This window comes from Corythoichthys intestinalis, chromosome 12, assembly GCF_030265065.1.
Source record: "Corythoichthys intestinalis isolate RoL2023-P3 chromosome 12, ASM3026506v1, whole genome shotgun sequence".
In the NCBI taxonomy this organism is placed as follows: Eukaryota; Metazoa; Chordata; class Actinopteri; order Syngnathiformes; family Syngnathidae; genus Corythoichthys; species Corythoichthys intestinalis.
This window is the reverse complement of record NC_080406.1, coordinates 54604819-54629314: the sequence shown is the minus strand read 5'-3', so window position 1 is coordinate 54629314 and position 24496 is coordinate 54604819. Positions and strand designations below refer to the sequence as shown.

Here is a 24496-nt window from a genome sequence, read left to right as displayed (position 1 = left end):
TGCCAGATTCATCTGCAGCTACAGGAATTGTCTGGTTTAAGTTATTACTCCCTGGGGCACAAAATATTAAATGTGATGCTAAACTTACTTATTTTCCCCCCCTTCTTTAGTTGTTTGCATACTATTCTCATTAAAATATGAAAACTTATTAACGTTTGGGTGTTTATGAAAACTGTTTATGAAGACATCAAGTATTCAAACTATCCGAGCACTAAAAATTAACCTGATCGAATAAGATTCAACTTTACAGCATGTGACCATGCAAGCACATGGCACATTTTATTCAAATCACATGAGAAAGTTCATTCTCAAAGAAATAGATGGCTTCAAATTATGTTCCTCTTTTTTGTGATAAATTTGTTCATTCTCGCGAAACGAATCAGGGCAAACAAGATGTTGCTTACAAGCAAACAAGCTGATGAGCTGAAACGTGAAGGGAAACAAAGAACAGAGTGAGAGAGGAGCACATGAGAAAGTGCGAGCAAAGAAGAGAGAGAGAAAGAGGGGCAGGGCTTCAGAGGGAGGGGAAATAAGTCTTCTTGCATTCAGTCTGAAGGAGGATGAGGTGAGGGATGTTGCTGCTCCTGCTGCTTTTGCTTCCTCGTGGACACGACTCTGCAGGTTCAGAACATGGATTTGTTGGTGCTAATCAGGGATGTTAAACGGGGCTTCTTTCTGTGAATGGGAACAAAATCAGGTAGGTAAGAATTCCTGCTGTGTTATGTTTTCTCATCTTCATCTGGCTACCTTCAAATCCACTCAGAGTTTCTGCTATAGCGCTTTAAAATAATAAAAGGTAAAACCGTTGGCAAGCTGGCCATACACTATTGTTTTCAATGACATCTATATGGACATTGACATGTACCAAACAAATAAAACCTTTATTAAACTACTGTAAGAAGATTTAAAATATATATACATAATGTAAAAATATTGACCTACAAATATTCATAATACAGTATATGATGAGAAACCTCTATAGAAAATCATTTCAAAGTATTATTGTTTTTACCATCAGGGGCGTCGCTATACCTTATACAATAACCGAGCACAGCAGGGCACTGGCGAGTGAACAATTCTTTTTCAGTGCTTATCTATCATAAAAAGTCAGAAATAGTGCTTTAAAGTGCCTATGACAGCAAAAAGCATTTTTATTTCATATTTCACGCGGAATGAAATGGACCGCTTGGAAGTGTGTGGAAGCAAACGTTTTATCTATTCAATTTTTCTTAATCCCACGCCATGAAAATGAGTGCTTCTGGCTCCAGTCTCGGGTTTAGGACAAATGCGAATTTGACGTCACCTGGGTCAGCATCTCACAATACAGCATTGCTCTGTAGCATGCATATGTACTGCGGATTCAGCTGATTTTGCAGATTAATTTGAGTGAGAGTGGGGGTTGCCGAGCGGCGAAGACAATTGACAACGCTGACGCCATGTGGCATGATCCGGAGTATTTTTGTATGATTTTTCGTTTCGAAAGGCGAGAGTAAGACTTTCAAACGCCGCTTGGTTCGGTTTAGCATGTCGGCTAGCTGTCACGCCTCCTGGTTTGTTTACGCTTTCTGAAGCCAGACAGCGAAACGACAAAAGCCGGACTAACTCCGGTGGCATAAAATATCGTCCGGGAGGTGCAAGAAGTTGACAGTTTTGACAATTATTGAGTAATTTTGCCATGTCGTACTGAATAAATGCATTTTAAATATTTCATATTCCATTTAACACAAGACTGTTATTTGTCATGACCATACAATTTATTTTTAGCAACTGGGGAAAAATACTTCGATAAAAAGAATATATTGTAAAAATATTGGAGATTCAAACAATGACATTTTGCAGCTCTTTTCGTTACATTTTCCTCGTTCTGAATAATTCCCTCTCAAAGGGCTGAATTCTGAATCAGGTGAAATCGTGACCCTGCCGACGTCATCTATCCAGCTGGGGATGCTAGAGCGCTATAATGACAGGCAGGGGCTAAACGGCAGATAAAAGACTAATTTCTCGTCATCTGCGCTTTGCCAAATTGTTGTATATAGTCGAATCGTCTTTTTTTTTTTTTTTAACCACCATTACTCAAAATCAAAATTGTTGATAGCATTGTTGTTGTTTTCGTCAACCATAACAACGAAAATATTTAGTCAACGAACACTTTTTTAATGACGATGACAAGACGATAACGAGCTAAAAATGTGTTTTGTGAGACTAAAACAACGAGACAAAATGCCACTTTTTGTCATACGAGATGAGACAAAAATGCGCAAGTTTCCGTCACATGTTCTCAAAGTGTGTCATTTTGTTTTTCAAGTTGGCTTGCATCACACTGTCTGGTTGTGTCACTTGTGACGTGCTGCGCCCACTTTCTTTCTGACTTACCAGTATTTCGTCTTCAGTCTCCATCAAGGCTTGCACATACGGTAAGATTTGTTTTCTTGGCGAGAGAGAATAGGCAATGTTGCTTTAGTCTCTAAAGGCCTGTGCTGAGTGATCATCACACAGTAAATGTAACTCATAGCGTTACTATAGCATTAGCAACAAGCTAGTCCTCTTAAACGGTTGGACAACTATTTTACATACAGTTTGTGGCGACCAAGTGGGTATAATTAATTGAAAATATTGTCCTGTTTTCCTGCTGAGTGTGTTGTTGTCCTTGAAGACGCTACAATATGTGCTCGTCTGTCAATGTTCATCCAAAATAGTTTGAAAACTTTATTTTTTTGAGCAATGTTTTATTTTTATTTTCCGGACAAAACATTTTTAGTAAACGTCAATTAAAACTAGACGAAATTAGTCATGCTTTTTTGTCAACAAAAACTAGACGAAGAGATGCTTTTGAGATGATTAAATTATGTCAAAGACTATGTATTAACTGTATTATCGTCCAAAAGACTAACATGAAGATGAAAATCAAGCTGGTTGATAGTCAATTCACCTCTGCTCATGCTCATCAACTTCCATCTCTTCTTCCCCTCTTCCCACACTTTGCTGCTCTACTTTGTCTGGACAGAAATAGGGATATACCACTGTAACTGTTATGCAATTATTCAGTGTTTTTCAACTGGTAGATTGTGACCTAAAAGTGCTTTATGTTGCGTAGGTGCAGGGTTACCTAGCTTACTTCACTCATTCCTCAATGCTCGTTTATCCTTGCTGCGAGCAAATAACTTTCCAATATCCATTTGCAAGAGTAATGCTGTTTGAATCAAATAGAAATATAAATAAAACATCTTACAACAGATTACAGGGACTGCAGTAAAGAATAAAATGCTTGTAAAACAGCTTGAATTGATGATGAGCACACATACAAAATTGTTAGAGGTTATATCCCAAATTAAGCCATACAGATTGATTCTATTCATCTTGGTCACAAAAACAAAACAGTAATAAATAGAATCATTTCAAATCCACGTATCATATTTACACAATATTAGACAAAGCTCTTGAGTGAGAACCTCTGAAGTCACATTTAATTGTCATTGTATTCATCGTCAATTAGCTAAAAGACGGCAGCTAATCTGCTACTTCAATTTGCGATACGATATGATACGATTAAAGTTGAACCATTTAAATTCACAATTTATGAGGATAGGACAAGGATGGGTAGTTTATCTGGCATAAACCTGTAAAGCAGGTGAAAAGATGTAATTTGCATCGATGACTGTATGATTTACAGTTTGACTCAGCACACGCACAGTAATATTGACTCTGCGTTCATGTGTTGTTGGAGTAATTGAAAAAAATGATTCCCTACTACAATGTGTCTAAAAAAGCGCCAAACCGTCACTCAATTTGTGATGTATCGTTGGATAGCCTGCCCTTCTTTGTAGCGACCATGTTTTTATCGCATATCACGACTTTACAACACATCAGAGCAATTTTGCAACTTGGGAATTCAGATCTCCCGACACACATGAACGTAGCATATCTACCGAAGGTGCTTTGGGGAAGTATTAATTCATATGCCTATCACAGCCAAAATTACGTGCAAAATTACCATATTAAGCAGCCATGTGCAGATTGTGTATATGGAGTGAATAGAGTAATATGACCATATTAAATACGCACATTCTGTAGCTTTATGCTATGTATACTTAAAACTCCAAGGTCTTTTATTAATTTATTTAATTCACTTGTGTGAAATTTATACTCGGCACTGCAGATCAATACTGGGGTTAGTGCTCCAGTGAAATATGCTTGGTGATGCCCATAGTTAACGTGTTGGATGTGCTTCGGTCTCGCAGTCAAGTGGTTTTAAGCAGTGTTGTTTTTTTTGTAGCCCTTTTCATTTTCACCATAGTCTTTTGGACGATAATACTTTTTTTCCTTAATCATATTTTAGTCTTCTCAAAATGTGTTTGTTATCGTCTAGTTTTTGTTGACGAAAACTCAAAACTAATTTCGTTTACTAATAATGGTTTCGACTGTAATATTTTAAAAAATCCCTCCAAAAATAGATAAAGGTTTAAAACTATTTTGAATGAACATCTACAGTGTCTACAAGGAAAATGGTGATAATACACACTTAGCAAGAAAACAGTACATTATTTCCAATCAATTATACCTACCTGGACGCCACGAACTGTATATAAAAAAAGCTGTCCGAGAGTTTAAGCGGATGCTTGCCGTTAGCATTAGCCCAATGCTAACGCGCATGCTATACTAATGCTACGAGTTACAGTTAATGTGAGATGATCACTCAGAGAAGATCTTTAAAGGCTAAAGCAACATTGCATGTTCTCTCTGGCCAAGATAAGAAAAGTCTTACCGTGTGTGCGTGTGTGCAAGCCTTGAGACTCATCTAAACATTCAGAGATCAATTTGCTTGGACTGTTGGGTCTTTGTTTTGTATCTTTGAAACAAAAAAAAACTACTTTAAACTGCAGCATTTTGGTATTAGAGGCCGAGCGGTAGACTGGTTCCGTAGCTTCTTGTCTGGAAAACATCAATATGTCCTCATTAATAAACATGAGTCATCATACAAACTCATAAACCCTGGAGTGCCCCAGGGTTCCAATTTCGGGCCGCTCCTCTTCATCTTGTACATCAATGACTTTGGTAATGCCTCGTCCATATTACATAAAGTATAATTTGCTGATTATTCAAACTTTTTTTTTTGTCCCATAAAAAATGTAAATGCACTGGAGCAAATCATAAATGGTGAGTTAGTGAAAATAGACACATGGTTCAAACAGAATAAGCTCTCTCTCAATATCAACAAAATAAACTACATTGTGTTCCGCTCTCATAAAGAAAAAAAAAGACATTAAACAAATTTGCCCAAAAATAAATGGAAGAAACATTGGAAGAGTTGGCTCACCAAAATTCCTTGGGATCCACATTGATGAGTACCCTAAAAGAAAAAGAAAAAAAAAGAAAAGAAAAAAAAAATCATATGGTGTAATGCACTTCCAACTTGTCTATAAAAGCTTCAAATACTCCAGAAAAAAAGTTATACATGACCTAACATGCTCTGAGTTCAATGCTCCCAACTAAAATGATTTTTCACCGCTACCCCTTTTGAGGCTTAAAGAGCACAACTAAGCTTCAGATATTGAGTGATGACGTGACTCGCAGCCCCTTCTTTACCGCAAAATGGAACCGAAGTGGTGGTATTTGTTTGAGCTATGTTTGTGCTAGTTGTTGGGCAACCCAGTTATTGAGAGAGTTGGAACGCTCCGTCAGACGGGACGATTGACATCATCATTCAAAATTAATATCTCAATATCTATAAAACAATAGCAGCGCAAATGAAAATTTTTACAGCAAACACGTAGCATAAATGAATGGCACCAGTTCGGGTCCATTTTGCAATAAATAGGGGGTTGCGTGATGTCATCACTTGAAATTAATATCTCAATATCTATAAAACAGTAGCAGCAAAAATGAAATTTTTTACAGTACAAACAAGCACAAACGTAGCACAAACGATTGACATCATTTTTATATTAACTTGCGTCTGATGGGAAGCCAACTTCACAGAGGTGTCTGTGCATGTGTATGTGTATGCTATCCAAATTTATAAAGTTATCTGGCCAATATCTTATATTTATGGAAAACTGGGCCTCCTACTAAAAGCTTTAAATAGCTTCCTTGTAGTGTCCTTTTCGCATATCTAATTGTATAAACATATACTGTATGTGTTTGTATATACAGTGTATTTTATACTTTAATGATGTGTGAATAAAGTAAAACTACCCGATGAAAGCGTTAATGAACGTGTTGTTTTGCAAACTGTGCAACAAGTTTGTTAAACCCTGCAGCGTTTTAACATCAGATTAATTTTTTTAATCGAGTCCCACCCCACATATATATATGTTCATTCATCTTCTGTTCATCTTTATCCGCACGAGCATCACGGGGGTGCTGGAGCCTATCACAGCTAACTATAGGAAGGAGGCAGGATACACTCTGAATTGGTTGTCAGCTAATCAGAACGCAAATCATTTGTGCTCGCACTCAAACCTAACAACAACTTTAGCAGTGTTCAATTAGCCTACCATGCATGTTTTTCGGATATTGAAGGAAGCCAGAGTTTCCACGCAGGCACGGAGAGAACATGCAAACTCCAAACAAGAAGACTGATTGAACCCTTGATCTCAGTGGCAAGGACATGGTGTATTGGGTTAATCACCTGGCTTTGGCACTGTGTTTGTTTGCCCCCTCAGATAGGATGTGAGCAAGAATTTTTTGTTTGTCTCTAAGGATATGTTGTCCTACAACTGTCTGGTGACAAGTACAGGTTATAGCCCAAAGTCAATTAGGATTTGCTCCAACTGACAGTGACCTTGAAAGGGGATGGCGTGGCGAATAAGTGGATGGATGGACAGATGAACAGTTGGATGGAATTTTTTTAATCATATTGAATATATCATACAATATAAATATTGATTTATTCATGAGTCTGTTTCGCTGAGTGATGCTCCAGCATGAGGCGACTGACAGTGACAGCATACTAAAAGACATCTTTTGCCATACGATGATATATTTATTGATTCTTAAACAGCATCCACTTGGCCGTGCTAAAAACATGCTCCCACCATTAGAGATTGCACTCATTCATCAAAGACTCTCTTGTATCCCTTTCAGAAGCCGCAAACGCATATAGTTATTGCTATGCTCATGAAGCATTTCCAGTGGAATGTTCAAATGGAATAAACATTTCCGCTGTCAGGTTTTTACTAGCTATTGAAATGCTATTTCACTACTGCAAAACATTTGTGTCATATGTACAGTATCACACTGTAATGAGTCTGAACACAATTTCAATGGATTACTTCTTGTCATAATATGTTATGTGACATTATTGCCTGCTTTTTGCATGTGTAAACTGACATAAAACGATCAGCTCGGCACTATACAATTCAGAGCCAGTTGTTTGTACACACAATGCTAAAAAAAAAAAAAAAATGCAGCCACATTCAAAATGCTGCTGCTTGCTCAAACTTTGACAGGACATCTAGAGATAAAGATTTTAAGGATGAGGAAACCTGGCCTTCACGGGCCACAAGAAATTATGTAGTGGGCCATATCTGCTCCATTGGCCTTGTATTGGACACCTACTATAATTAGGGGGTCCAAATAAATTTAAAATAAAATAACTGTGGACCATTCCAGTGTGTACTCTGCCTCTTATCAAAAGCTAGCTACGTAGGATAGGCTTAGGCTCACCATGAATGAGCTTATGAGCACAAACTCTTCTTAGATCAACAGAATTAGTAATGTCTTCTTTAAATAAGAGATTTCAAGCTGTTTGTTGCTTTTATCAGTTAGTTTTTTTTATTTTTGGTGTCGGTCAACCTAAACCAGTGGTGTAATGTAACGAAGTAAAAGTACTTCATTACTGTATTTAAGTACATTTGTGTATCTACTTGATTACAAATATGAGTGGTACTCTTAATTTTACATTTTACGGCACGTATCTGTATTTTTTACACCACTACTCTTCAAACCGTCGCCTGTGTTACATGCTACTTTTTTTTGTTTTCTTTTTTCTTAGTGTGAATTGATAGTTTCGTTTTCATGCCTCCGGCGCAATCGATACTCCCCTGCAACTATGCCGTAATTGAGCACTAGAGGCAGCAACACAAGTACAAGCAAGATTAGGTAGTTGAACAAGATATTGACAAAAAAAAAAAAGTGAGGGCAGCGCGCCTGCAGATGGGCGCCGCACACTCTTGTACAGTAGGTGGCGGTATGCACCTGATAGTTGCTTGCAATCCGCCATTAAACTAAGTTTTTGAATTTTTTAACTTGTTAAGCTTCCGTTTACAGTGTTATCAGTTTACAACCCCCCGAGCTATTAGCTCCTTTTAATTTTTTGTACATTAGTTACAAAAATAGCACAAAAAACCTCTCAGGCTTAAATAAACTACTACTTCAGTATTAAGTTAGCAGTTCAAAACAGTAAATACATGACTAAAGTCCCCATTCTGTATCAGCAGCTTTAAACTACATTCAATCTTCATCATCATCATCATCATCACGGCTCTTGCGTTGGGGCTGGTATCCTGACCCATTGCATAGAGCTGACCAGGTGAGCTAGGCCCCTCCAGTGCTGGCGGTCTTGTGCCAACAGATTTGTATCCTTCAAGGTAACTCCGTGTTGTTGGAGGTGTTCCGCGATGGTGTCAAGCCATCGAGTGCGAGACTTTCCTCGTGGTCGTCTCATGCCTGCCGCCTTTGGGTCAAACTTCAGGATAGCTCTTGTTGGGTGGTCAGGAGGAAGATAGAGAACATGGCCAAGCCAGCGGATGCAGCACTGTGCAGCCAGGCGGGAGGCTGTGGGCTGATTTTTCTGGGCTCACAGGGTTTTGTTGGAGATTTGCTGGGGTCACCTGATGTTCTCGATGGTTCTTAGAGCCCTGCTTTCAAAGCCATCTACTCTTGCGGCCAGTGTAGAGTACAGTGGTGTTGTTAATTTGAAGCCTCGTCTTCCGTGTGATAGCTTGGTGCCGCCAGAGTGGTTTCCAGAGAGACTGCAGGGCAAAGGCTGCCAGGGCTCTCCGGCGGAGAACCTCTGATTTAAGATTCCTGTTATTGGTCACCGTGGACCCCAGATAAATGAAGGTTTTCACGGGCTCTACTGTGTCATCACCAAGCAGGATGAGGGGTGGATCAGGTCCCTCACCGACATGCATGAATTTGTTCTTGGTCCAGCTCACATGGAGACGAAGCTTTTCTGCCTCTTCGCTGTATATTCTCAGAGTGTCCCTCAGCTGGTTGTAGGAGGTGCTGAGCAAGATGGTGTTGTCAGCGTACTCCAGGTCGGTCGGTTGGTATTTGCCAAGGGACACTCCGGGTACTCGCTCACAGACCCTGCACATCAGCTGGTCGATTACACAATTAAACAGGTCTGGAGCAGCTACGCAGCCTTGGCGGACACCAGTGGAGATGAGAAACCAGTCAGAGTCACGGCCGTTGACGCAGACACAACTTTGTGCGTTGCTGTAGAGCAGCCTGAAGAGGGTGGTGATTATCGGGGGTGCGCCAAGGGCTTGTAGGATACTCCACAGTGATGAGTGGTGGACTGTATCAAATGCAGCCTTGAGGTCTAGGAATCCACAGTAAATCGTATCGTTTGCAGAAATACATTTTTATCCAACTAAAAGTGAACTCAGGTATAAATGAAAAACAATGTGTACTACTACTTAAATACAAATGGCTCAAAAAAGTACTTTTCTGCTTAAGCTGAGTAAACATGAACATGTAAAAATTAACGGGTTTCCCTGAGGTACAAATAGTTTTAAAAAATAAACCTCAAGTTATTTTGCATCTGAACCTCAACAATATGCAGGACAGGTCAAGTGTGTTTAGCTACTGAAAAAATTCAATGTTCTTGTGTGCTGTGCATTGACTCCTGCAGATGAAAAAACACGGTTTAGCGTGTGGGTGTAGCATGTCACTTGGCTAAAGTTACCCAGTTAGGCAGCGACAATCATAATATCTGCGACAGTAACGTCTGTTTTTGCGATGTTCCATTCATTTACAGCAACGCTTCGCAGCTCAACCTAATTAGCAACCTTGTCCATCGCTCTTTTTTGAAGCACGTGTGCTTTCAGCTCCCACTCATCGGTCATGAAATAAGCTGTTCTGTAACAAACAATTTGGGGGCTGCAGATGTCCACGCATCACACGCAATGGCGACTCTGTCTACATTCAACAGCGATGACATGATTTCTACTTTCGTCTACTGATAGAGATCCAGGACTGCCGTGTCAGTGAAACCGCGTCCGGATGGGATGACGTACCTCGGCTTGCTTTTAACATTCTTCGAAATCCCCTATTTTCGAGAAGAAGATTGTCTCGTAGAATCCCAAAAAATTCCACACGTCTGCTTTTAAATTTATGGGAGCAGGTCTGATCTCACGGAGAGGTTGGTTGGTTTGCTCAGCCATGCTTGTGTGCATGTTTTGTATTTAGCGGTATGAGTTGTGGATGTGTACTCTCGGTCCGTTCCTCATTGCGTCCAGAAGACCGCGCTGACTGTGTTTTAGTTCCGCTTTACTTAGCATATATAAATAATCGGAATATGGATGTTTGTGAATCGTTCTCGAATCTTCCACAGTCGAATCACGAATAATCTAAGAATCGGATATTTCACGCACCTCTAATATATACGGTGGTACCGCTCCATACGAAGTTAATTCGTTCCAGTACATGGTTTGTAAGTCGAAATGGTCGTATGTCGAGCAGGATTTTCCCATAGGAATACATTATAATTCCACTAATTCGTTCCACAGCCCAAAAACCTACACTAAATCCTTAATAAATACTGCTGGTACCATTACAAATGGCAATTACACAAAGCAAAACAAATAAATTATAAATTCAAATCAGAATAACATAATATAATATTAATAATGATTATTCCTGTAATATTGTAACACATCGGGTTATAATGTGGCGGACGTTTTTTGCTATAGCTGAACGCACCGCGTGGCTGACGTGACAGAGAGAGGGAGCGATGAGCTTGAGGGTTTACTTCCACTTTCAATGTTTTCTTGAGAACACCGTCAACCATGGACAGTAGGTGTTTTGTGTTGGATAAGTTGTGAAATAAATGATGAAAACGTGACAAAGCTGGCAATTTCTTTGGTAATAATTGTCACCGTAACTTTTAAAGACTGGTGAACGGTGGTCGGAGGAGGACCGTGGAGATGTATTGTTGAGCCAGTTCACGGATGCGTACCCCACGCTCATATTTTTCTATAATTTGCATCTCCATTTAGAAGGTAAGCTTTTTCCTTGTTTCACTACCTGTACCAACCTTTTTGAAACCTGTGTTGATTTCTCACACAAGAAAATCCGCAGTGTGTTCATCTGCGGTGCTGTCATGTCGTCATATTTCGAGCATGTCGTCGGATGTAGAAACAAATGGCGAGTCAAATTTTACGTCGGATCATGTGTCGAAGCGATCGTATGTCGAGGTACCACTGTGTATGGTGGAAAACACTCAGGTGACTTGAAGTTCCGCTCTGAGACCCCCCATTTGTCCAAATATCAAAATTGTCTGATATGCATCTGGAATACATCATTGGAAAGCTTAAAATCTCAATTTTCTGGGGGAAGAAAACTTTTAAACAGGAGGGCATTAAAAAAAATAAATAAATAAATAGCAAATCCCTATCTGGAGGTGAAAGCACACGAGAGCAGAATTACAGACGCCATGACTTTAACGAGATATTATGGCGTACGTACCTTGTTTCGATCCAAAAACTCCATGTAGCATGTATCACTGAGTGTCAAGACACATCTGTAAATGGCCGCACATGGATTTTGGGGGGATTTTATGGGTGAAACATGGTAATATAATAAGGGTCGCGATAAAGAAGTCGCAGACATCAAGGAGTGGTCAGGATTTTCTTTTTCATATATTTACCCTTTTAAACTTTTTTTTTCAATTTTTCTTTGTCTGGATCAATTTTTTATCATCTAACATATCGGAGAAAATGTGACAGTCACAAAAAAAATACAATTAAGCCATAGTCATAAGGTAGATTTCCGTGACTTTTTTACAGACACCGTTTTTTTCATTTTTTCATTTGTTTAAAAGTTTAAAATATGCGAGTGAATATTTTTTTAAAGTCGTTTTTTTTTTTTTTTTTAAACAAAATATTAGACATTAATTAATGATTATAAGCTAAAAATGACAGACATTTTGAATAATAAATATAATTAATTATCGTTTTATGGTTGGGTTGAAACAAAAGCGGTTGCACAGGGTCTGTAAACGGGGGTCTCCAGGGTAAAACGGACAAATTGAAAATAGTTTGGGGGCTTAATACGCCATGATTCTGCTATGAAAACATTTAGACATATTGTTCTGTCAAACACAACAGTTCTTTTGGCTTAAAATGTGGCAGTTTATTTTAAAGAGGGGCGCAAGAGCTGAAACTGCTTTTTCAGCCTTGTCTGTTTTCCGCCATATATATATTAACATTTTTGCATCGGGAGACTTACGTACTTTAAAGTAATTTTTAAAGCAAGTATTTTTGTACTTTTACTTAAATAAAAGTACAAGTAACTCAGAAAAAAAACTGCTCAAGTATTGTTTTACACCTGTGTCTGTACCTTTACTTAACTAAAAAAAGTACTTCATCCACAACTGAACTAAACATAATACCAAAACATTTACACATTCTGCATTAAAACAACCAAATAGCAATTGTAGGCTAATGCTAACGCATTAAGTGAAAACACGATGTGTTATAACCCATCAAGGAATGCAACAGTGGAGAAAAACAAATAGGCAGATAATATAACAATACTCATGTCATGCATTCTTTATCCGATGCAAAGTAAGACTTGTACAAGTAATCCCCGCGTTACGATTTACGTGATTTCAACTTTACGACGCGAGAATCTTTTTTTTTTTTTTTTTTTTGTAATGTTGACTTTTGTTTTGTGATGCATGCTTTTGTGTTGGAAAAGGAGGCGTAAAGCCAGTGTTGTTAATACGGCGTTAGAATATAACGGCGTTATTTTTTTCAGTAGTGAGTAATCTAATTAATTGCTTTTCTCATCTTGGCGACGCCGTTACCGTTACTGTGGCGGGAAAGGCGTGCGTTACTCTGTGTTACTATGTTGGTTGACGCGAGAAAAGTCTGAGAGAGACGGACTCACGGAGACGAGAGAGCAGAGCAGGAGCGGGGACGCCATTGCAAACCAATAATACCTACCTGTAGCCGATAGCCTACAAACTACGCCCACATAATGCTACGGTAGAAATCATATATTGTAGAACTAGATGCAAATGACAGACACAGTGGCATTAGCAACATATCTAAAGAACTAGATGCATTATTAAGCAGCTGCCATCTTAAAACAGTAGACCTCTTAGGAAAGCTCTGTTGTAGAGAACCTTCCTAGCGAACCTAAGTAACCTTTTATCTAAAATGCTCCTAAATCGGCAAAATCTTGACTTAAATCTACCTTTAAATGATGAAACAGTTTTAAAACATGTCGAAAGTAGACAGAAGGGAACTAATGCAATAACGAGAGCAATTTTAACAACTTTAACGGTTGATTCAGAACATTAAATGACTTCCACACATAGCAAAGTTTACTATCTAGTTATACCCCAGCGTCTAGTTAAGTTTAGGGTAAAGAATTGAGCTAGGGCCAATTGTCCCAAAAACCCTTTAAACATCGCGTTGTGCGACTTGTTTTTTTTTTTTTTTTTGAGGAAAAAAAAAAAAAAAAATCATCACCAGTTACTTTGCCAAGTAACTAATTACTTTTACATTCAGGTAACTGAGTTACTAACGCAATTAATTTTTGGGAGAAGTAATTTGTAACTGTAATTAATTACTTTTTTAAAAGTAAGATGAACAACACTGCGTAGAGCAGATGGTCCTAATGGCTCGTGAGTAATAGCGCATGTACACACGAAGAAGAACATATTTGCGTACACGAAGAAGAGCGCACGCACGCACATGAGGAAGAGCACATCTGCACCCACGAAGAAGTCGCGCAGCCGAGTGAGAGAGGAAGGGGAAACATTACAGCAGCAAACCTGTGTGCACATTTGTTGCTTGTGAAGCATCCACAGAGGCAACACCTGTATATACCGTAATATCTTTTGTACTGTTGATTGTGTATTTTCAATTGTGGTCAAATACATGGGGCGAGTTTATGTGATTGTTTTTGATGATGTTCTAACGCTAACTGATACATGCTAATCCTTTGTGTGGGTTGTTGTTGCTGTATCAACAGCTAGTTATAAATGCAACTTTGAATTGCTTTTTGTGAAGATGAAACTGATATAATTTATTTTTTACTTTAGTTCAATTCTGTTCAATTCAAGTTTTGATGTAATGAGCAGTTGACAAAAGTCAGCAAACCACACGGGGGGGGGGGGGGCTGACATGAAGTAATCACATTTTCACAAATGACATGTAGCTTCCTCTGGTGATCATGTCCTCAGTGGAGGCGACCAGAATTCAGCCATTATCGGGTATGCTGCACTTCCTGTCAAGAGGATTGACCCTGGACTCGTGAGGACAGGGGTGTCAGTTAGGCACATCCTTTGCACCCCCCCCCCCCAAACAAAAAGCCAACAACAACATTATTGCCTTACTTCCTGTGTTCAGTGAGCGTGCCTCCGGCTCGGTGCTATCGCTGCAAACATCTCCTGTATTAGCAGTGCTACTCTCTGTGTGCCTTGCCGCGAGTCAATTGACATTTTACATGACAAAGGCGGACTGTGTGGGCAGACGACGTGAAGTGCAGGGACAGGCACGAGTAAGTTTAAAAAAGTCACATGAAAGTAGCATGGAAACTGTGCCGATAGGAGCCACCAAAAACAACCATGGATAACAAGTGAAGTGAATGTTTGTGCAGTTCTTTCATGTCCAACCAAAAGCATCAAAGACATCTTCTCAACATCTTTTATAACATTAACTAAAACATGTTATGAAACTGGAGATCGTCTTCCAGTTGCTGATATTTTTTACACCATTTTTTAAAAATTGAAAAATAAAAAAATGTTTGGGCTTGTTGATGAGTCAAATTGCCTTCTGTTTAAAACAAGTTCAAAATGAACAACGAATAGTGCTTCAATCAAAAAAAGGTTTAAGGCTTTTTTTGAAGTGCAAAAAGTTTTGAACGCACTTTTCTTTTTTATTGAAACATTCCTAGACAGATGTCACACTTCGCTATTGGTCAGACATGTTTGAGTGACAAGTGGCTCCACTAATGACTTATATCTGGAAAGCTTGAAGAAGCAAGAATCACGCCCACCACTCGTCGGGCCGCTCCGAGCCATCAGCTTGAGCCCCAGCCAAAAATAGTGCGCCTCACGGGCTCGATGCGAGGAGCACGCCTCCATCCAAGAGCCTCATAAAATCACCCAAAAAAAACAACTGCTTTTGGCACGGTTATAAACACAACACACAATAAAACACAACAGGTTTCGCACACACAGTGATTCGCACGTCCGCCTCACAGTTCTGAGATCACGGGTTCAATCCCGAGCTCCGGCCTTCCCGTGTGGAGTTAGCATGTTCTCCCTGTGCCCGCGTGGGTTTTATTCGGCTACTCCGGTTTCCCCACACATCCAAAAACCATGCATGTTAGGCTGATCGAACACTCTAAATTGTCCCTAGGTAAGAGTGTGTGCGTGCGAATGGTTGTGTCTCCTTGTGCCCTGCGATTGGCTGACAACTGATTCACGGTGTACCCCGCCTACTGCCCATAGTTAGCTGGGATAGGCTCGAGCTCCCCGTGACCCTTGTGAGGATAAGCAGCTCGGAAAATGAATGAATGAAAAAACCTCATCAACTCTCTCATTTCTCTTGAAGATCTGATCAATTTTCCGTTGTCTCGCCCTTTTAATTCAACAAGCTTGTTTTTTTCCTCTATTTGTTGTAAAAAAAAACAAAAAAAAAAACAAAAAGGGCATTTGGACCAATCAGTTAACTATCCATGTCACATGTCAGTATATCAGCCAACTGAACGGACAGCAGAGTCCAGGTTTTTTATTTATTTTTATTTTTTTTTATTGCTGGCTGCATGTGCTTTATGCATGTTGTTAACACTTGTGTATGTAAATCTGACATTAGTAGATTGTTCTTTTTGGAAATGTGTGTGTGGCAGATTTTTGTTTTTTAAACATTCAGTTTTGACAGTTGCCATCATATTTTCGGGATCAAAGCACTTTATCCCGGAACCGTGTTCCTGCCCTGAAACTCATGCCGCAACTGTGTTCCGGCCCCCTTTCACCCCTGGTTATGGGGGGACAGAAAGGAAAACTGAAAAGGAGAGAGACAACAATAAGAAATACATTCAACGCCTATGCTAACGATGAATAAAGTAGTGCTATTGTTAGCTAATTGTATTTCCAGTGGACACCATGTTGGGGGCCTGATGACCGAGGAGAAAAAGGAGGAGGGGAGGGTTAGAAAAAGATGTAATTACAGTTGTGGTCAAAAGTTTACATACACTTGTGAAGAACATTATGTCATTGTTAGGGCCCCTGCTCCTTGAGCCCTGCTCCTCTCCCTTGTGTGTGTGTGTGTGTGTGTCTTGATTGCAGGATTGGACAGATGGGTGAGCCTGGGACCAGGTGCAGTCAATCGTCATCAACAGCCTACTTAAGCCAGTCCCTGGCCTCACTTCATCGCCAGATCAACATCTCCTCTCGAAGAGTTTGTGACACGAGCCCTTGATACTTCTAGTAATCTGTATTGCCTTGCTTCAGCTCATTTTACCTTTGTTCACAGATCCTGCATTGCTCACCTGACTTCACAGCTCACCTGCTTACACACCAACTGCCCGCCTGACTATCTGGACAAAGACTGCCTCCACATACAGCAATAAAAAATTGATGTCACTGCCACCCTGCCTTCCTTCTCTGCGTTTGGGTCTCCCGCTCAGCCCGAAACCTAACAGCTTGATCTGGCCAAAAATATGGACCCAACAGAGGGGTCCGCCACCGAGCAGCTGCCCAGGACGTCCTTCTGGAGCAACACGGTGAGGCAATCACCACCCTCACGAGCCAATTATGTGAATTTGCCAAAACCCTGACTCGCCTCCAGGATGGGCTCTCCTCCCTTCAGGCCTTTAAGCACGTGGCACCTGCTCCGGAGTCGCCCTACACAGCCCCTTTTACCTTCAGAGAGCCGTTCGTCCCAGCACCTGCTCCATATCATGGAGACTTGGGGGCTTGTCGAGCCTTTTTGGTTCAATGTGCACTCGTTTTCACGCAGCAGCCCTACACGTACGCTTCCGAGGACGCTAAAATAGCATACCTTTATTGGCTGCCTTCGTGGCGCCGCGCTAGAATGGGCTACAGCGACATGGGAGAGGCACTCACCTGCCTGCTCCTCCTATCACACCTTTACGGAGGAAATGAAGGTGTTTGATCACCCAGTGCGCGGCAGGGAGGCAGCGAAGCGTCTCATGTCGCTCCAGCAAGGCACAAACAGCGTAGCAGAGTTCGCAATCCGCTTTAGGACGCTTGCTGCTGAGAGTCGCTTCAACAATGTGGCACTCCAAGAGATCTTCCGGGGTGCGCTCAACGACTCAATCAAGGATGAATTGGCCGCCCGTGATGAACCTGCTCACCTCGACCACCTCGTTGACCTTTCCATCCGAATAGATTGTCGTCTCCGTGAGCGCCACAGGGAACGTTTGAGACTTCAGGGACCACTGGCTTCATCGTCCACCCAGCCACATGCCTCGCTTCCCCCTTCATTCCATGGAGGGCACGACTCCCCATCTGCTCTACCCGAGCTGATGCAGCTGGGACGTGCCCGGCTCTCTACTGAGGAGAGGGAGCGCCGGCGGTGTGCCAAATTGTGCCTCTACTGTGGGGGTGAAAACCATTTTGTCGCTAACTGCCCTCTGCGGTCAGGGAGGTCGGCCACGCCACTCTCCAACAAGAACAGCCCGGTGAGTCACGATCAAACCATAACAATCGCACGTTTAAAGCTTTCTGCCATGCTTTGTTGGAGAGAACAGTCTGTTCCGTTATATGCCCTTGTTGATTCTGGTGCAGACGATAACCTAATTGACCGCACTCTGGTCGACCAGATGGGGATCACTCTGCTGCCCCTAAAAACCCCGATCAAGGCTCGAGCCCTCAATGGCGACCTGCTATATCGTGTGACTCAGGAGACTGCCCCCTTATCCTTAGTGCTCTCGGGAAACCACAGAGAAGTAACAGTTTTATGTTTTTGAGAATCTTCAAGTGCCCTTAGTTCTCGGCCTGCCTTGGTTAAAGGCCCACAACTCCAACATCGACTGGAGGGGGGCAGCATATCTGGTTGGAGTGACTTTTGCCTCAGTAATTGCCTGGGATCCGCTGTCGGGGTCGCTGTTGCACAACCAGCTCCAGAGCAGGTAGATCTGTCCCTCGTTCCAGCCTGTTATCACGATCTTGCTCCCGTTTTCAGCAAAAGCCGTGCCAAGACGCTACCACCTCACAGGCCCTACGACTGTGCCATCGACTTGAAGCCTGGGGCACACCTTCCCAGTGGACGGCTTTTCAACATCTCGCGCCAGGAACGCCAAGCTATGGAGGAATACATCTCGGAATCTTTGGCTGCTGGTGTTATCCGTCCCTCTTCTTCGCCGGTGGGGGCTGGCTTTTTCTTTGTAGAGAAAAAGGACAAGACCCTGCGACCTTGTGTTGACTACAGAGGCCTTAACAGCATAACAGTCAAAAACAGGTACCCGCTTCCTCTTATCGACTCTGCCTTTGCTTCCCTTCATGGTGCCACAGTCTTCACGAAGCTCGACCTGCGCCAAGCCTACCATCTGGTCCGCATTCGTGAAGGAGACGAATGGAAGACGGCCTTCAACACTCATCGTGGCCACTATGAGTATTTGGTGATGCCCTTTGGTTTGACTAATGCGCCTGCCGTCTTCCCGTGCCTTGTGAATGATGTCCTGCGGGACATGATAGGCGCATTTGTGTTCGTATATCTGGATGACATTCTTGTGTTTTCAAATTCCCTCACAGCACACGTAAATCACGTTCGGCAGGTGCTCCAAAGGCTCCTTGAAAACCAGCTCTACGTCAAACCCGAGAAGTGCGAATTCCATGTCTCACATACCACGTTCCTTGGCTTTGTCGTCGCTGAGGGAAAATTGAAAATGGACCCCGCCAAAGTGACAGCTGTCACCGACTGGCCCAGGCCAGCCTCTCGGAAGACCCTGCAGCGCTTCTTGGGATTTGCGAACTACCTCCGGCGATTTATCAGGGATTATAGCCGGGTCGCTGCCCCCCTCACGGGCCTCACCTCTCTATCAGTACCATTCAGGTGGACTGACGCAGCGGAAGCAGCATTCAGCGATCTCAAGAGGCGGTTCAGTTCTGCACCCATCCTTTGTCACCCTGACCTAACACGCCAGTTCATTGTCGAGGTGGACGCTTCAGATCTAGGAGTGGGAGCCGTGCTTTCCCAGCGCTCGGAGGATGGCAAGGTACACCCATGCGCATTCTTTTCCCGCAGGCTCTCGGCGGCAGAGCGCAATTACAGCATTGGGGACAGGGAGCTCTTGGCGGTGAAGCTTGCTTTGGAGGAATGGCGCCACTTCCTGGAAGGGGCAGAGCACCCATTTGTCGTCTGGACAGACCATCGAAACCTGGAGTACATTCGGTCGGCCAAGAGACTGAACTCCAGGCAGGCAAGGTGGGCTCTCTTCTTCGACCGCTTCTCCTTCACTCTTTCTTACCGTCCAGGGTCTCAGAACATCAAGCCTGACGCACTGTCCCGCCAGTTTGCGCCCGATAGTGAAAGACCAGAACCCAAACCCATTCTATCCCCTTCCTGTTTTGTGGCATCTCTCAACTGGGAGATCGAGTCGGTGGTCAAGCGGGCCCAAGCGCAACAAGCAGATCCAGGGGGAGGCCCCAAGAACCGTTTGTTTGTGCCTGATTCTGTCCGGGCCCAGGTGCTGGAGTGGGGGCACTCCACACCCCTGACATGCCACCCTGGTGTGCGTAGAACGCTGGCCTTTATCAGACGGCGATTCTGGTGGCCGTCCATGGAAGGGGACACAAAAGCATTTGTGGCAGCTTGCACGGTCTGCGCCCGTAATAAGACCTCCACCAAGCCCAGTTCCGGTCTTCTTCAGCCACTTCCTGTTCCTGGCCGCCCATGGTCGCACATTGCTCTTGACTTCGTCACTGGTCTCCCGCCATCTAAGGGTAACACAGTCATACTCACAGTAATAGACCGTTTCTCAAAGACTGCTCATTTCCTTGCATTACCCAAACTCCCATCTGCTAAAGAGACTGCAGACCTGCTGGTCAACAACGTTTTTCGTCTTCATGGAATTCCTGCTGACATTGTGTCTGACCGTGGTCACCAGTTCGTCTCCCAAGTCTGGAGGGCTTTCTGTGCAGCCCTGGGCGTCAAGATCAGTCTGTCTTCCGGATACCATCCACAGACTAACGGGCAAGCAGAACGAGCCAACCAACAACTGGAGTCGGCCCTGCGCTGTATGACCAGCACGCATCCCTCTTCCTGGTGCTCACATCTTGCCTGGGTCGAGTATGCGCACAACACGCTGCCAAGCGCTTCCTCTGGTTTATCCCCCTTTCAATGTTCATTAGGTTACCAGCCCCCCCTGTTTCCGTCGCAGGAGACGGAATGTGCTGTTCCATCAGTACAAGCCCACATGCGCAAGTGTGCCAGGGTCTGGAAGACTGCCCGCACGGCCCTGCTCCGCGCAGCCTCAAGCTCAAAAGCGCAGGCCGATCGCCGCCGCACACCTGCGCCCACCTACAACGTCGGACAGCAGGTCTGGCTCAATGCCCGTAACCTCCCCCTCAAGGTGGAGTCCAGAAAACTGTCGCCGCGTTTTGTGGGCACGTACGAAATCGTGGCAATTGTAAACCCAAGCGCTGTCCGCCTCAAGCTTCCTGCCTCTCTTCGAGTCCACCCCACATTCCATGTGTCCCAAATAAAGCCAGTCTCATCCAGTCCGCTGTCTCCTTCAGTACCAGCTCCTCCTCCTCCCCGGCTCATCGATGGGCATCCCGCCTTCACTGTCCGGAGGCTGCTGGACGTCCGCCGGCGAGGTCGGGGCCTCCAGTACTTGGTGGACTGGGAGGGTTACGGGCCTGAGGAGCGCAGCTGGGTCCCCGCCCGCCATGTGCTGTTTCGGTCCCTTATCCGCGACCTGGTCGTCTGGCTCGTGCGCCAGGTGGCGCCTGTAGGAGGGGGGGTACTGTTAGGGCCCCTGCTCCTTGAGCCCTGCTCCTCTCCCTTGTGTGTGTGTGTCTTGATTGCAGGATTGGACAGATGGGTGAGCCTGGGACCAGGTGCAGTCAATCGTCATCAACAGCCTACTTAAGCCAGTCCCTGGCCTCACTTCATCGCCATATCAACATCTCCTCTCGAAGAGTTTGTGACACGAGCCCTTGATACTTCTAGTAATCTGTATTGCCTTGCTTCAGCTCATTTTACCTTTGTTCACAGATCCTGCATTGCTCACCTGACTTCACAGCTCACCTGCTTACACACCAACTGCCCGCCTGACTATCTGGACAAAGACTGCCTCCACATACAGCAATAAACAATTGATGTCACTGCCACCCTGCCTTCCTTCTCTGCGTTTGGGTCTCCCGCTCAGCCCGAAACCTAACAGTCATGGCTCTCATGAGTTTCCAGTTATTTCTACAACTCTGATTTTTCTCCGATAGAGTGATTGGAACAGATACTTCTTTGTCACAAAAAACATTCATGAAGTTTGGTTCTTTTATGACTTTATTATGGGTTGACAGAAAAAGTGATTAAATCTGCTGGGTCAAAAAGCAGCACGAATTAGCAATTTCTTGTGAGTGATTATTGACTTGAACAATCATTGACTTGAACAAGTCAAGAAAGTCACTTGGGGCCATTTCAAAGCAGCTGCAGGTCCCAAGAGCAACAGTGCAAACAATTGTTTGTAAGTATAAAGTGCATGGCACTGTTTTGTCACTGCCCCGATCAGGAAGAAAACGCAAGCTATCACCTGCTGCTGAGAGAAAATTGGTCAGGAGGGTGAAGATTCAACCGAGAATCACCAAAAAGCAGATCTGCCAAGAATTAGAAGCTGCTGGAACACAGGTGTCAGTGTCCACAGTCAAGCGTGTTTTGCATCTCCATGGACTGAGAGGCTGCCGTGCAAGAAGGAAGCCCTTGCTCCAAAAGCGGCACCTTAAGGCTCGACTGAAGTTTGCTGCTGATCACATTGACAAAGATAAGACCTTCTGGAGGAAAGTTCTGTGCTCAGACGAAACAAAAATCGAGCTGTTTGGCCACAATGCCCAGCAATATGTTTGGAGGAGAAAAGGTGAGGCCTTTAACCCCAAGTACACCATGCCTACCGTCAAGCACAGAGGTGGTAGTATTATGCTGTGGGGCTGTTTTGCTGCCAATGGAACTGGTGCTTTACAGAGAGTAAATGGGATAATGAAGAAGGAGGATTACCTTCAAATTCTTCAAGATAACCTAACGTCATCAGCCCGAAGATTGGGTCTTGGGCGCAGTTGGGTGTTCCAACAGGACCATGACCCCAAACACACACCAAACGTGGTAATGGAATGGCTAAATCAGGCTAGAATTAAGGTTTTCGAATGGTCTTCCCAAAGTCCTGACTTGAACTTTTGGACAATGCTGAAGAAACAAGTCCATGTCAGAAAGCCATCAAATTTAACTGAACTGCACCAATTCTGTCAAGAGGAGTGGTCAAAGATTCAACCAGACGCTTGCCAGAAGCTTGTGGATGGCTACCAAAAGCGCCTAATTGAAGTGAAAATGGCCAAAGGACATGTTACCAAATATTAGCGCTGCTGTATGTATATTTTTGACCCAGCAGATTTGATCACTTTTTTCTGTTCACCCATAATAAAGTCATAAAAGAACCAAACTTCAGGAATGGTTTTTTGTGACAAAGAAGTATCTGTTCTAATCACTCTATTTGTGAAAAATCAGAGTTGTAGAAATAACTGGAAACTCAATAGAGCCATGACATTGTTCTTCACAAGTGTATGTAAACTTTTGACCACAACTGTAGGTCAGGTGGAGTGGAAACCACTGGTTTCCAAGAGCAGCAGAAAAAAAAGGATGTCAATGGTCAGCCGTCAAAACATGAAATTGAAACCCTTTTTTTTGTTTTTGCCATTTAAAAGAGGCTCAGTGGCCACAGCCGGCAGTCGTAGCCAGCAGTCACCATAAGAAGGCTCCAGCACAAGCTGCAGCATGATGTGCATCAGAATAATGTAACGTCTGAGCTAAGAAAATAATAAGTACATTAAAGTAATTTCTATTATAATTTTGTGTCTATTATTTGTTGACATCACTTTTCAATCTATACAAATATCTAAACTATAATAATGTCGAACATTTTGATATAATGAATACAAGTTGTCATACATTAACTTGGTACTCTTCGATGAAGGTGATAACCTCAAAGCTTACAGAATCGAGCTAACAAGCATGTGAAAGCCGGTTTTCTATTACAAACACAGATACGTAAGTGTATGTGTCACAGAGTGCGTCTAAAGAGTTGACAATTAAAAAGAGGTAGTAACTTAATTTATCCCTGGCGATACCTTCCCAGTTAGCAGTCAGCTTAAAAAGTAGGAGCAAATCGCTCATCCAACAAGATAAAAAGTTTTTTTTTTCATACTATACTCATACATCATAAAGTGCCTCTGAGAAAATGCAGTTATATACAGTAAATAGGTTGTTTTCTAATCAACTTACACCCAAATATACTTGACAGTCAGCCATTCAAATGAATGGGGTTCGCCCTCGTCAAAGCCATGTTTGGAACTATTCGAGGCTCCATTACCCGGAAGTAACCGGAAGTAAAATCATGTACTGGATCCAAGGGGTTAATTTGTGCCGGATATTGCCGGAACAAGATCCGGCACCTCTTGATTTTGGCATCCCTGCATTCGAGACCTATTTGGGCAGATCCAGCACCTCTCGATTGTTGTCTATACCATGGATATTATCTGAAATTGAGGCTTGTAAGTCCCACAGCATGGCAAGTGGGCATTTGCATGTTGTTTTCAGCACCGTTTTCTGCGTATTTTCCAGGACCTGTGCCCGTCTCGTCATTCCTGCGCTGTTATATGTACTTTCTGTCCCGGCACCTTATGATTTACAAATTAAGCAGTGCCTATGGGAGTGTCACAACTCTTTCTACATGGTTCTGGGCCTGCCCAAAAAATCTTGTCAGGTGAAGAGACATAAAAGAGTTTCTTGCTACAACTGAAAAAATCAGCACTCAATAGTTCTTAGCATATGCATGTTTTTAGCAATTCAAACATATTTTGTATATTTAGAAACAAATCAACAAAATGACTGGAGTGTCACTTTAAACTCTTAAGTTAGCATGACTAATATATATATATATATATATATATATATATATATATATATATATATATATATATATATATATATATATATTACAGTTTACATTTTATACTGGCATGCAGTATTATTTTTCTAGGTGGGAGGTCTTCTGTTCATCTGCTCTTGCTCTTATTTGC

At 42.7% G+C, this 24496-nt stretch overlaps 1 protein-coding gene across 5 annotated transcripts in view; it reads left to right on the top strand.

Moving 5' to 3' along the window:
* Positions 1-550: 550 nt before the first annotated feature.
* The window catches only part of LOC130926713 (diacylglycerol kinase beta), a 273453-nt gene continuing 249507 nt past the window's right edge, over positions 551-24496 (top strand). For 4 of the 5 annotated variants that reach the window (XR_009066272.1, XM_057851809.1, XM_057851807.1 and 1 more), the window contains exon 1: positions 551-697. The gene's annotated coding sequence lies outside the window, so the exon portion shown is untranslated. Of the gene's footprint in view, positions 702-24496 lie in introns of all 5 variants that reach the window. The other variant, XM_057851808.1, reaches the window with a different exon arrangement.